Genomic DNA, 12,643 nt, shown 5'->3' on the forward strand with positions numbered 1-12,643 from the left:
CTGGCTCGGCATAACAAGGGATGCCTACAGGACAGCCTAAATTGTGCCGGCAAGCTTCTACAGGGAGTCACTGGCAGATAAAGAGAAACTCAGCCCTAACCTGGCTCTTCTCTCTCACTCTCACTCTCCTTTCCCTTCTGTCCCTCTACCCGTCTCTCACTCTCTAAATACTAGTATTTATGTTGTATTCACTTCCCCGTCACAATCTTTCCGACCCTACTTCCTCTCTCCCTTCAATCAGTTCAACCCTCTTTTTTACTTTAGGAAACTCCACATCTTTTTTAAAGGCCCTTCCCATATTCACACTGCTTCTTGATAAGACATTTTTTTTCTTTCTTTGAAGGATAGTGAAATTGATTTTCTTGAAACATGGTTGGTAAACCATCAATTCATTCCACCTTACTTTATCATTATCCTTTCTTATGGAATGCATTTCATCATTAGGACAGCTGCAGTGTTTGCCGGGCAAGGTGGCGTGTGCCTGTTGTCCTAGTTACTTGGGAGGCAGAGGCTTGTGGATTGCTTGAGCTCAGGGGTTCTGGGCTGCACTCAGCTGTGTTGATCAGGTGTCCATGCTGCATTGGGCATCAATATGGTGTTCTAGAGGGAGCTCTATAATTTCAGGTTGTGTAACGAGAGGTGCACTGACCCAGGCTGGAAACAGAGCAGGCCAAAGCTTCCATGCCCATTGGTAGCAGGACAGCACCTGTGAGCAGTACGTGTAAAACAGCCTGAGCAAAATAGTGAGACCTAGCCTCTCTTTTTTGACTCAAATGTGAAAGTTTTGATTTTTACAAGGTGTAATAAATTATTTTCCCAAAACCAAATCTTTGTTTTCCTTTTGATATTTTTCCAGGAAATATGATGAACATTTGAACTGGGCCACGCATTTCAGCATAGCAGACAATTCTCCAGAATTGAGACATATTGCAACAACAAGCTAGCAGGCGGAGAGGACTGAAAACTCAGTGCAACCTAGAATAAATGGCTGTGTGATTTTCAGCAAGGATGACTCAAATGCATTCTTCCTTTTAGAGCACCTGTAGGATTAAACTGATCTGTCAAGTACAAAAGCATCCTTCATAGAGCAACTTAGAAATGCGCTTGCTGGCCCTTCTGCTGCATTTCTACGTCCAGCTCTAATTCATTTTTTGATTAGCCCTCATTCTTTTCATATGTGAATGAGAAGGAGAAATTACAGGGCCCTTCACTCTTTGAGCGAAATATGAAAAGACTGAGGGCTGTGCAACTCCCAAACGTTGGAGCCTCTGGCCTGTAGACCCTCGAACCTGCTCCTGCTCCAACCCGGCATCTCTTGTGGCCAGCAACCTCACAAACCCTGGAGGACCTGGCTACCTTTTGACTCTAAACCCCTGGGACTCCCATGAGTAGAGGCTCTACTCAAATCTACTTCTAATCCCTGGCAGCAGCCCGGAACCGCGAACCCTTCACACTCTGCACCCACCAAGCCTGGCCTGTGCCAGAGTGAACAAAGACCACAAGGACGACCCCACGGCGACTGTGACCCCGAGTCCGGCACCCAAGGACCTCCCTCGACACTCCTGAAGAAGCCTGCAGCCTCAGAACCAGGTGCCCCCCCAACCGCGATCAACAGAGGGTAAGATTTCCCGACACCAAAAGGTACCCCTGCACCCGGCGCTCCGCGGCCCCCTGTGCCCAATCCCGGGGTACCTACCTATCCTCCAACTACCCAACTTACCTCTCGAAGTGGTGGTGGCACCTGAAGAATCTTCGTCCCCGAGCTTGCAGTCTTTTTCTAAACCAGAGATTTCCCATTCAAATCAATTGAGCGCCCGAATGCTCAAAAGCACCCTGCACCCAGCCGTCCGAGTGGCCCTGGCAGTGCAACCTCTACATCTATCTACTTCCCCACTTGCCCTGGATAAGTGACCAGGAGCCCAGCTCCCACAGCCACGTGGCCTGCTAGTCAGCAGCCACCAACCAAGACCCCCCTACCTCTCATAGGATAACATTGGGCCTAACTCTCTCTGCACCCGGCCGCCCTTGTGCCGCTGAGGGTGAACCAACTGTACCTACCTGACCCTGGGAGACGCCTGAGTCTATGCCCAGAACCTTAACTCTGCCAGTCGAGTACTTACCTTTAAACCGATAACTCAATCTTCTCCATAGGGTAACATTGACTGGTTTTTCCTGAAATTTCTTCCAAGTGTGGACTTTTCAAAACTTAAAATATTCACCAAAAATCAGCCGAGTAACGAAAACGAAAATACTAACCTGCTATTAGGTGAGCTCCCAGTGCTGGATCTTGGTGCCCAGCACTGACTCTGAAAAATACTTACAACTGTACTTACCAGTAACCCAATTCTCTCCCATAGGAAATCATTGACTGTTTTTCTGTGAAATTTCTTCTAAGTGTCAATTTCTACAAACTTTAAATATTCTTTAAAAATCGTATAATTTCTGAAAACGTAATTACTTACCTGTTTTGGATAAAGGTCCCAGTACTGAGTCTAGGCACCCAGTACTGGATTACAAAAGTAACGAGAACATACTATACCTGCAACTTGAATTTTCTGCCATAGGGAATCTTAGACTGTTTTCTATGAAATATTTTCTGTCAACTTTTAAAATAGCAAAATATTGTCTAAAAATCATCACAGTAATTAAGTCGACTTTTATCACTTGATTCCAAGTACTGACCCAGGACTGAATCTAGGATCCAGACCTGGAAATCCAAAAGTAATCCTAAAAGTAATCTGTTGCAAATAACTTGAAACTTCCATTGAGCTCAATGCATTATTGTGTTTAAAATGTTGTTGCCTATTGCAACCACTTGTAACTTTCTACAAAACTCAATTGCATGTTGCAAAAGTATTTATATAAAGCATCTCATTCTGAGAAAGTATATTTTAATACCTATTGTTGGTTCTAAAATAAAACAAGCATATATTTTTTTGTAGATAAACCATTGGCCTAGAGTTCAGTTATTGAGTGTGTGAGACCATTTGCTGACTGAGTGTGTGCAACAAATGCTTTACACTGTCCTCTGATACTGCCTTACTGCTCGACCAAGCTACCACTTTAGAGAGTAAGGTTATATCTAACTTTAGCCTCTGCCAAACCTCTGGGGACTGTGGACTCTGTACACCCTGTACCTATTTGGGAACAGTATATACAGAGCCACTTTCTCACACTGCAGTTCTCCAATATAGGTCTGTCAAGATCATTACTCAATCTACCTTGATTTGGCACAGTATAAAATAAGTCAAGAAGTCTCCTATGAAAAGATATGCAAATCTGTTCGAATCACTTTCCCTAGTCAGGGGACCCACTAGCTGGAAGGGGCAGGGAGGACCAAAATAGCTCATCGGTATAGAACATTGCATGAGCAGCTGATTTTGAGGTGGTAGAAGATAGAGTAATCCAACTGGACCGCAATAAACGGTTTCCTAATGTGCAATAGCCCCTGACCACCTCTGACGCAAAAGTGTAATCTCATACCTTTACAGAATCAGGCATGCTTTCACCTGTTCAAGCTGAACTGACATTGGTCTTCTTGGCCAGCAGGAGTTCCTCTCTTGCAGCTGTTGAGGCTAGAGAACAGAATGACGTGTATTCATTCTTTATGGTAACTCTTCTAGCCCTCCCACTCCATACTACTTTAAAACTTCCGATGTTGCAGACGAGTTCCATCATTGTGACCCATGCTATTTTTCTCAATATTGGCTGGCTCGGCATAACAAGGGATGCCTACAGGACAGCCTAAATTGTGCCGGCAAGCTTCTACAGGGAGTCACTGGCAGATAAAGAGAAACTCAGCCCTAACCTGGCTCTTCTCTCTCACTCTCACTCTCCTTTCCCTTCTGTCCCTCTACCTGTCTCTCACTCTCTAAATACTAGTATTTATGTTGTATTCACTTCCCCGTCACAATCTTTCCGACCCTACTTCCTCTCTCCCTTCAATCAGTTCAACCCTCTTTTTTACTTTAGGAAACTCCACATCTTTTTTAAAGGCCCTTCCCATATTCACACTGCTTCTTGATAAGACATTTTTTTCCTTTCTTTGAAGGATAGTGAAATTGATTTTCTTGAAACATGGTTGGTAAACCATCAATTCATTCCACCTTACTTTATCATTATCCTTACTTATGGAATGCATTTCATCATTAGGACAGCTGCAGTGTTTGCCGGGCAAGGTGGCGTGTGCCTGTTGTCCTAGTTACTTGGGAGGCAGAGGCTTGTGGATTGCTTGAGCTCAGGGGTTCTGGGCTGCACTCAGCTGTGTTGATCAGGTGTCCATGCTGCATTGGGCATCAATATGGTGTTCTAGAGGGAGCTCTAGAATTTCAGGTTGTGTAACGAGAGGTGCACCGACCCAGGCTGGAAACAGAGCAGGCCAAAGCTTCCATGCCCATTGGTAGCAGGACAGCACCTGTGAGCAGTACGTGTAAAACAGCCTGAGCAAAATAGTGAGACCTAGCCTCTCTTTTTTGACTCAAATGTGAAAGTTTTGATTTTTACAAGGTGTAATAAATTATTTTCCCAAAACCAAATCTTTGTTTTCCTTTTGATATTTTTCCAGGAAATATGATGAACATTTGAACTGGGCCACGCATTTCAGCATAGCAGACAATTCTCCAGAATTGAGACATATTGCAACAACAAGCTAGCAGGCGGAGAGGACTGAAAACTCAGTGCAACCTAGAATAAATGGCTGTGTGATTTTCAGCAAGGATGACTCAAATGCATTCTTCCTTTTAGAGCACCTGTAGGATTAAACTGATCTGTCAAGTACAAAAGCATCCTTCATAGAGCAACTTAGAAATGCGCTTGCTGGCCCTTCTGCTGCATTTCTACGTCCAGCTCCAATTCATTTTTTGATTAGCCCTCATTCTTTTCATATGTGAATGAGAAGGAGAAATTACAGGGCCCTTCACTCTTTGAGCGAAACATGAAAAGACTGAGGGCTGTGCAACTCCCAAACGTTGGAGCCTCTGGCCTGTCGACCCTCGAACCTGCTCCTGCTCCAACCCGGCATCTCTTGTGGCCAGCAACCTCACAAACCCTGGAGGACCTGGCTACCTTTTGACTCTAAACCCCTGGGACTCCCATGAGTAGAGGCTCTACTCAAATCTACTTCTAATCCCTGGCAGCAGCCCGGAACCGCGAACCCTTCACACTCTGCACCCACCAAGCCTGGCCTGTGCCAGAGTGAACAAAGACCACAAGGACGACCCCACGGCGACTGTGACCCCGAGTCCGGCACCCAAGGACCTCCCTCGACACTCCTGAAGAAGCCTGCAGCCTCAGAACCAGGTGCCCCCCCAACCGCGATCAACAGAGGGTAAGATTTCCCGACACCAAAAGGTACCCCTGCACCCGGCGCTCCGCGGCCCCCTGTGCCCAATCCCGGGGTACCTACCTATCCTCCAACTACCCAACTTACCTCTCGAAGTGGTGGTGGCACCTGAAGAATCTTCGTCCCCGAGCTTGCAGTCTTTTTCTAAACCAGAGATTTCCCATTCAAATCAATTGAGCGCCCGAATGCTCAAAAGCACCCTGCACCCAGCCGTCCGAGTGGCCCTGGCAGTGCAACCTCTACATCTATCTACTTCCCCACTTGCCCTGGATAAGTGACCAGGAGCCCAGCTCCCACAGCCACGTGGCCTGCTAGTCAGCAGCCACCAACCAAGACCCCCCTACCTCTCATAGGATAACATTGGGCCTAACTCTCTCTGCACCCGGCCGCCCTTGTGCCGCTGAGGGTGAACCAACTGTACCTACCTGACCCTGGGAGACGCCTGAGTCTATGCCCAGAACCTTAACTCTGCCAGTCGAGTACTTACCTTTAAACCGATAACTCAATCTTCTCCATAGGGTAACATTGACTGGTTTTTCCTGAAATTTCTTCCAAGTGTGGACTTTTCAAAATTTAAATATTCACCAAAAATCAGCCGAGTAACGAAAACGAAAATACTCACCTGCTATTAGGTGAGCTCCCAGTGCTGGATCTTGGTGCCCAGCACTGACTCTGAAAAATACTTACAACTGTACTTACCAGTAACCCAATTCTCTCCCATAGGAAATCATTGACTGTTTTTCTGTGAAATTTCTTCTAAGTGTCAATTTCTGCAAACTTTAAATATTCTTTAAAAATCGTATAATTTCTGAAAACGTAATTACTTACCTGTTTTGGATAAAGGTCCCAGTACTGAGTCTAGGCACCCAGTACTGGATTACAAAAGTAACGAGAACATACTATACCTGCAACTTGAATTTTCTGCCATAGGGAATCTTAGACTGTTTTCTATGAAATATTTTCTGTCAACTTTTAAAATAGCAAAATATTGTCTAAAAATCATCACAGTAATTAAGTCGACTTTTATCACTTGATTCCAAGTACTGACCCAGGACTGAATCTAGGATCCAGTCCTGGAAATCCAAAAGTAATCCTAAAAGTAATCTGTTGCAAATAACTTGAAACTTCCATTGAGCTCAATGCATTATTGTGTTTAAAATGTTGTTGCCTATTGCAACCACTTGTAACTTTCTACAAAACTCAATTGCATGTTGCAAAAGTATTTATATAAAGCATCTCATTCTGAGAAAGTATATTTTAATACCTATTGTTGGTTCTAAAATAAAACAAGCATATATTTTTTTGTAGATAAACCATTGGCCTAGAGTTCAGTTATTGAGTGTGTGAGACCATTTGCTGACTGAGTGTGTGCAACAAATGCTTTACACTGTCCTCTGATACTGCCTTACTGCTCGACCAAGCTACCACTTTAGAGAGTAAGGTTATATCTAACTTTAGCCTCTGCCAAACCTCTGGGGACTGTGGACTCTGTACACCCTGTACCTATTTGGGAACAGTATATACAGAGCCACTTTCTCACACTGCAGTTCTCCAATATAGGTCTGTCAAGATCATTACTCAATCTACCTTGATTTGGCACAGTATAAAATAAGTCAAGAAGTCTCCTATGAAAAGATATGCAAATCTGTTCGAATCACTTTCCCTAGTCAGGGGACCCACTAGCTGGAAGGGGCAGGGAGGACCAAAATAGCTCATCGGTATAGAACATTGCATGAGCAGCTGATTTTGAGGTGGTAGAAGATAGAGTAATCCAACTGGACCGCAATAAACGGTTTCCTAATGTGCAATAGCCCCTGACCACCTCTGACGCAAAAGTGTAATCTCATACCTTTACAGAATCAGGCATGCTTTCACCTGTTCAAGCTGAACTGACATTGGTCTTCTTGGCCAGCAGGAGTTCCTCTCTTGCAGCTGTTGAGGCTAGAGAACAGAATGACGTGTATTCATTCTTTATGGTAACTCTTCTAGCCCTCCCACTCCATACTACTTTAAAACTTCCGATGTTGCAGACGAGTTCCATCATTGTGACCCATGCTATTTTTCTCAATATTGGCTGGCTCGGCATAACAAGGGATGCCTACAGGACAGCCTAAATTGTGCCGGCAAGCTTCTACAGGGAGTCACTGGCAGATAAAGAGAAACTCAGCCCTAACCTGGCTCTTCTCTCTCACTCTCACTCTCCTTTCCCTTCTGTCCCTCTACCCGTCTCTCACTCTCTAAATACTAGTATTTATGTTGTATTCACTTCCCCGTCACAATCTTTCCGACCCTACTTCCTCTCTCCCTTCAATCAGTTCAACCCTCTTTTTTACTTTAGGAAACTCCACATCTTTTTTAAAGGCCCTTCCCATATTCACACTGCTTCTTGATAAGACATTTTTTTTCTTTCTTTGAAGGATAGTGAAATTGATTTTCTTGAAACATGGTTGGTAAACCATCAATTCATTCCACCTTACTTTATCATTATCCTTTCTTATGGAATGCATTTCATCATTAGGACAGCTGCAGTGTTTGCCGGGCAAGGTGGCGTGTGCCTGTTGTCCTAGTTACTTGGGAGGCAGAGGCTTGTGGATTGCTTGAGCTCAGGGGTTCTGGGCTGCACTCAGCTGTGTTGATCAGGTGTCCATGCTGCATTGGGCATCAATATGGTGTTCTAGAGGGAGCTCTATAATTTCAGGTTGTGTAACGAGAGGTGCACTGACCCAGGCTGGAAACAGAGCAGGCCAAAGCTTCCATGCCCATTGGTAGCAGGACAGCACCTGTGAGCAGTACGTGTAAAACAGCCTGAGCAAAATAGTGAGACCTAGCCTCTCTTTTTTGACTCAAATGTGAAAGTTTTGATTTTTACAAGGTGTAATAAATTATTTTCCCAAAACCAAATCTTTGTTTTCCTTTTGATATTTTTCCAGGAAATATGATGAACATTTGAACTGGGCCACGCATTTCAGCATAGCAGACAATTCTCCAGAATTGAGACATATTGCAACAACAAGCTAGCAGGCGGAGAGGACTGAAAACTCAGTGCAACCTAGAATAAATGGCTGTGTGATTTTCAGCAAGGATGACTCAAATGCATTCTTCCTTTTAGAGCACCTGTAGGATTAAACTGATCTGTCAAGTACAAAAGCATCCTTCATAGAGCAACTTAGAAATGCGCTTGCTGGCCCTTCTGCTGCATTTCTACGTCCAGCTCTAATTCATTTTTTGATTAGCCCTCATTCTTTTCATATGTGAATGAGAAGGAGAAATTACAGGGCCCTTCACTCTTTGAGCGAAATATGAAAAGACTGAGGGCTGTGCAACTCCCAAACGTTGGAGCCTCTGGCCTGTAGACCCTCGAACCTGCTCCTGCTCCAACCCGGCATCTCTTGTGGCCAGCAACCTCACAAACCCTGGAGGACCTGGCTACCTTTTGACTCTAAACCCCTGGGACTCCCATGAGTAGAGGCTCTACTCAAATCTACTTCTAATCCCTGGCAGCAGCCCGGAACCGCGAACCCTTCACACTCTGCACCCACCAAGCCTGGCCTGTGCCAGAGTGAACAAAGACCACAAGGACGACCCCACGGCGACTGTGACCCCGAGTCCGGCACCCAAGGACCTCCCTCGACACTCCTGAAGAAGCCTGCAGCCTCAGAACCAGGTGCCCCCCCAACCGCGATCAACAGAGGGTAAGATTTCCCGACACCAAAAGGTACCCCTGCACCCGGCGCTCCGCGGCCCCCTGTGCCCAATCCCGGGGTACCTACCTATCCTCCAACTACCCAACTTACCTCTCGAAGTGGTGGTGGCACCTGAAGAATCTTCGTCCCCGAGCTTGCAGTCTTTTTCTAAACCAGAGATTTCCCATTCAAATCAATTGAGCGCCCGAATGCTCAAAAGCACCCTGCACCCAGCCGTCCGAGTGGCCCTGGCAGTGCAACCTCTACATCTATCTACTTCCCCACTTGCCCTGGATAAGTGACCAGGAGCCCAGCTCCCACAGCCACGTGGCCTGCTAGTCAGCAGCCACCAACCAAGACCCCCCTACCTCTCATAGGATAACATTGGGCCTAACTCTCTCTGCACCCGGCCGCCCTTGTGCCGCTGAGGGTGAACCAACTGTACCTACCTGACCCTGGGAGACGCCTGAGTCTATGCCCAGAACCTTAACTCTGCCAGTCGAGTACTTACCTTTAAACCGATAACTCAATCTTCTCCATAGGGTAACATTGACTGGTTTTTCCTGAAATTTCTTCCAAGTGTGGACTTTTCAAAACTTAAAATATTCACCAAAAATCAGCCGAGTAACGAAAACGAAAATACTAACCTGCTATTAGGTGAGCTCCCAGTGCTGGATCTTGGTGCCCAGCACTGACTCTGAAAAATACTTACAACTGTACTTACCAGTAACCCAATTCTCTCCCATAGGAAATCATTGACTGTTTTTCTGTGAAATTTCTTCTAAGTGTCAATTTCTACAAACTTTAAATATTCTTTAAAAATCGTATAATTTCTGAAAACGTAATTACTTACCTGTTTTGGATAAAGGTCCCAGTACTGAGTCTAGGCACCCAGTACTGGATTACAAAAGTAACGAGAACATACTATACCTGCAACTTGAATTTTCTGCCATAGGGAATCTTAGACTGTTTTCTATGAAATATTTTCTGTCAACTTTTAAAATAGCAAAATATTGTCTAAAAATCATCACAGTAATTAAGTCGACTTTTATCACTTGATTCCAAGTACTGACCCAGGACTGAATCTAGGATCCAGACCTGGAAATCCAAAAGTAATCCTAAAAGTAATCTGTTGCAAATAACTTGAAACTTCCATTGAGCTCAATGCATTATTGTGTTTAAAATGTTGTTGCCTATTGCAACCACTTGTAACTTTCTACAAAACTCAATTGCATGTTGCAAAAGTATTTATATAAAGCATCTCATTCTGAGAAAGTATATTTTAATACCTATTGTTGGTTCTAAAATAAAACAAGCATATATTTTTTTGTAGATAAACCATTGGCCTAGAGTTCAGTTATTGAGTGTGTGAGACCATTTGCTGACTGAGTGTGTGCAACAAATGCTTTACACTGTCCTCTGATACTGCCTTACTGCTCGACCAAGCTACCACTTTAGAGAGTAAGGTTATATCTAACTTTAGCCTCTGCCAAACCTCTGGGGACTGTGGACTCTGTACACCCTGTACCTATTTGGGAACAGTATATACAGAGCCACTTTCTCACACTGCAGTTCTCCAATATAGGTCTGTCAAGATCATTACTCAATCTACCTTGATTTGGCACAGTATAAAATAAGTCAAGAAGTCTCCTATGAAAAGATATGCAAATCTGTTCGAATCACTTTCCCTAGTCAGGGGACCCACTAGCTGGAAGGGGCAGGGAGGACCAAAATAGCTCATCGGTATAGAACATTGCATGAGCAGCTGATTTTGAGGTGGTAGAAGATAGAGTAATCCAACTGGACCGCAATAAACGGTTTCCTAATGTGCAATAGCCCCTGACCACCTCTGACGCAAAAGTGTAATCTCATACCTTTACAGAATCAGGCATGCTTTCACCTGTTCAAGCTGAACTGACATTGGTCTTCTTGGCCAGCAGGAGTTCCTCTCTTGCAGCTGTTGAGGCTAGAGAACAGAATGACGTGTATTCATTCTTTATGGTAACTCTTCTAGCCCTCCCACTCCATACTACTTTAAAACTTCCGATGTTGCAGACGAGTTCCATCATTGTGACCCATGCTATTTTTCTCAATATTGGCTGGCTCGGCATAACAAGGGATGCCTACAGGACAGCCTAAATTGTGCCGGCAAGCTTCTACAGGGAGTCACTGGCAGATAAAGAGAAACTCAGCCCTAACCTGGCTCTTCTCTCTCACTCTCACTCTCCTTTCCCTTCTGTCCCTCTACCTGTCTCTCACTCTCTAAATACTAGTATTTATGTTGTATTCACTTCCCCGTCACAATCTTTCCGACCCTACTTCCTCTCTCCCTTCAATCAGTTCAACCCTCTTTTTTACTTTAGGAAACTCCACATCTTTTTTAAAGGCCCTTCCCATATTCACACTGCTTCTTGATAAGACATTTTTTTCCTTTCTTTGAAGGATAGTGAAATTGATTTTCTTGAAACATGGTTGGTAAACCATCAATTCATTCCACCTTACTTTATCATTATCCTTACTTATGGAATGCATTTCATCATTAGGACAGCTGCAGTGTTTGCCGGGCAAGGTGGCGTGTGCCTGTTGTCCTAGTTACTTGGGAGGCAGAGGCTTGTGGATTGCTTGAGCTCAGGGGTTCTGGGCTGCACTCAGCTGTGTTGATCAGGTGTCCATGCTGCATTGGGCATCAATATGGTGTTCTAGAGGGAGCTCTAGAATTTCAGGTTGTGTAACGAGAGGTGCACCGACCCAGGCTGGAAACAGAGCAGGCCAAAGCTTCCATGCCCATTGGTAGCAGGACAGCACCTGTGAGCAGTACGTGTAAAACAGCCTGAGCAAAATAGTGAGACCTAGCCTCTCTTTTTTGACTCAAATGTGAAAGTTTTGATTTTTACAAGGTGTAATAAATTATTTTCCCAAAACCAAATCTTTGTTTTCCTTTTGATATTTTTCCAGGAAATATGATGAACATTTGAACTGGGCCACGCATTTCAGCATAGCAGACAATTCTCCAGAATTGAGACATATTGCAACAACAAGCTAGCAGGCGGAGAGGACTGAAAACTCAGTGCAACCTAGAATAAATGGCTGTGTGATTTTCAGCAAGGATGACTCAAATGCATTCTTCCTTTTAGAGCACCTGTAGGATTAAACTGATCTGTCAAGTACAAAAGCATCCTTCATAGAGCAACTTAGAAATGCGCTTGCTGGCCCTTCTGCTGCATTTCTACGTCCAGCTCCAATTCATTTTTTGATTAGCCCTCATTCTTTTCATATGTGAATGAGAAGGAGAAATTACAGGGCCCTTCACTCTTTGAGCGAAACATGAAAAGACTGAGGGCTGTGCAACTCCCAAACGTTGGAGCCTCTGGCCTGTCGACCCTCGAACCTGCTCCTGCTCCAACCCGGCATCTCTTGTGGCCAGCAACCTCACAAACCCTGGAGGACCTGGCTACCTTTTGACTCTAAACCCCTGGGACTCCCATGAGTAGAGGCTCTACTCAAATCTACTTCTAATCCCTGGCAGCAGCCCGGAACCGCGAACCCTTCACACTCTGCACCCACCAAGCCTGGCCTGTGCCAGAGTGAACAAAGACCACAAGGACGACCCCACGGCGAC

At 44.8% G+C, this 12,643-nt stretch overlaps 4 non-coding genes across 4 annotated transcripts; all 4 read left to right on the forward strand.

The window, feature by feature from the left end:
* The first annotated feature begins 460 nt into the window (after positions 1-460).
* On the forward strand, positions 461-760 carry LOC146854669 (signal recognition particle RNA). The gene has a single exon (XR_014959265.1).
* A 3,408-nt stretch (positions 761-4,168) lies between these two features.
* On the forward strand, positions 4,169-4,468 carry LOC146854670 (signal recognition particle RNA). The gene has a single exon (XR_014959089.1).
* Positions 4,469-7,875: 3,407 nt separating this feature from the next.
* Positions 7,876-8,175, forward strand: LOC146854671 (signal recognition particle RNA). The gene has a single exon (XR_014959266.1).
* Positions 8,176-11,583: 3,408 nt separating this feature from the next.
* On the forward strand, positions 11,584-11,883 carry LOC146854672 (signal recognition particle RNA). Its single transcript, XR_014959090.1, has one exon.
* The last annotated feature ends 760 nt before the right edge of the window (positions 11,884-12,643 follow it).

The sequence above is a fragment of the Triturus cristatus genome, chromosome 4_1 (genome assembly GCF_964204655.1).
Source record: "Triturus cristatus chromosome 4_1, aTriCri1.1, whole genome shotgun sequence".
Classification (NCBI taxonomy): Eukaryota; Metazoa; Chordata; class Amphibia; order Caudata; family Salamandridae; genus Triturus; species Triturus cristatus.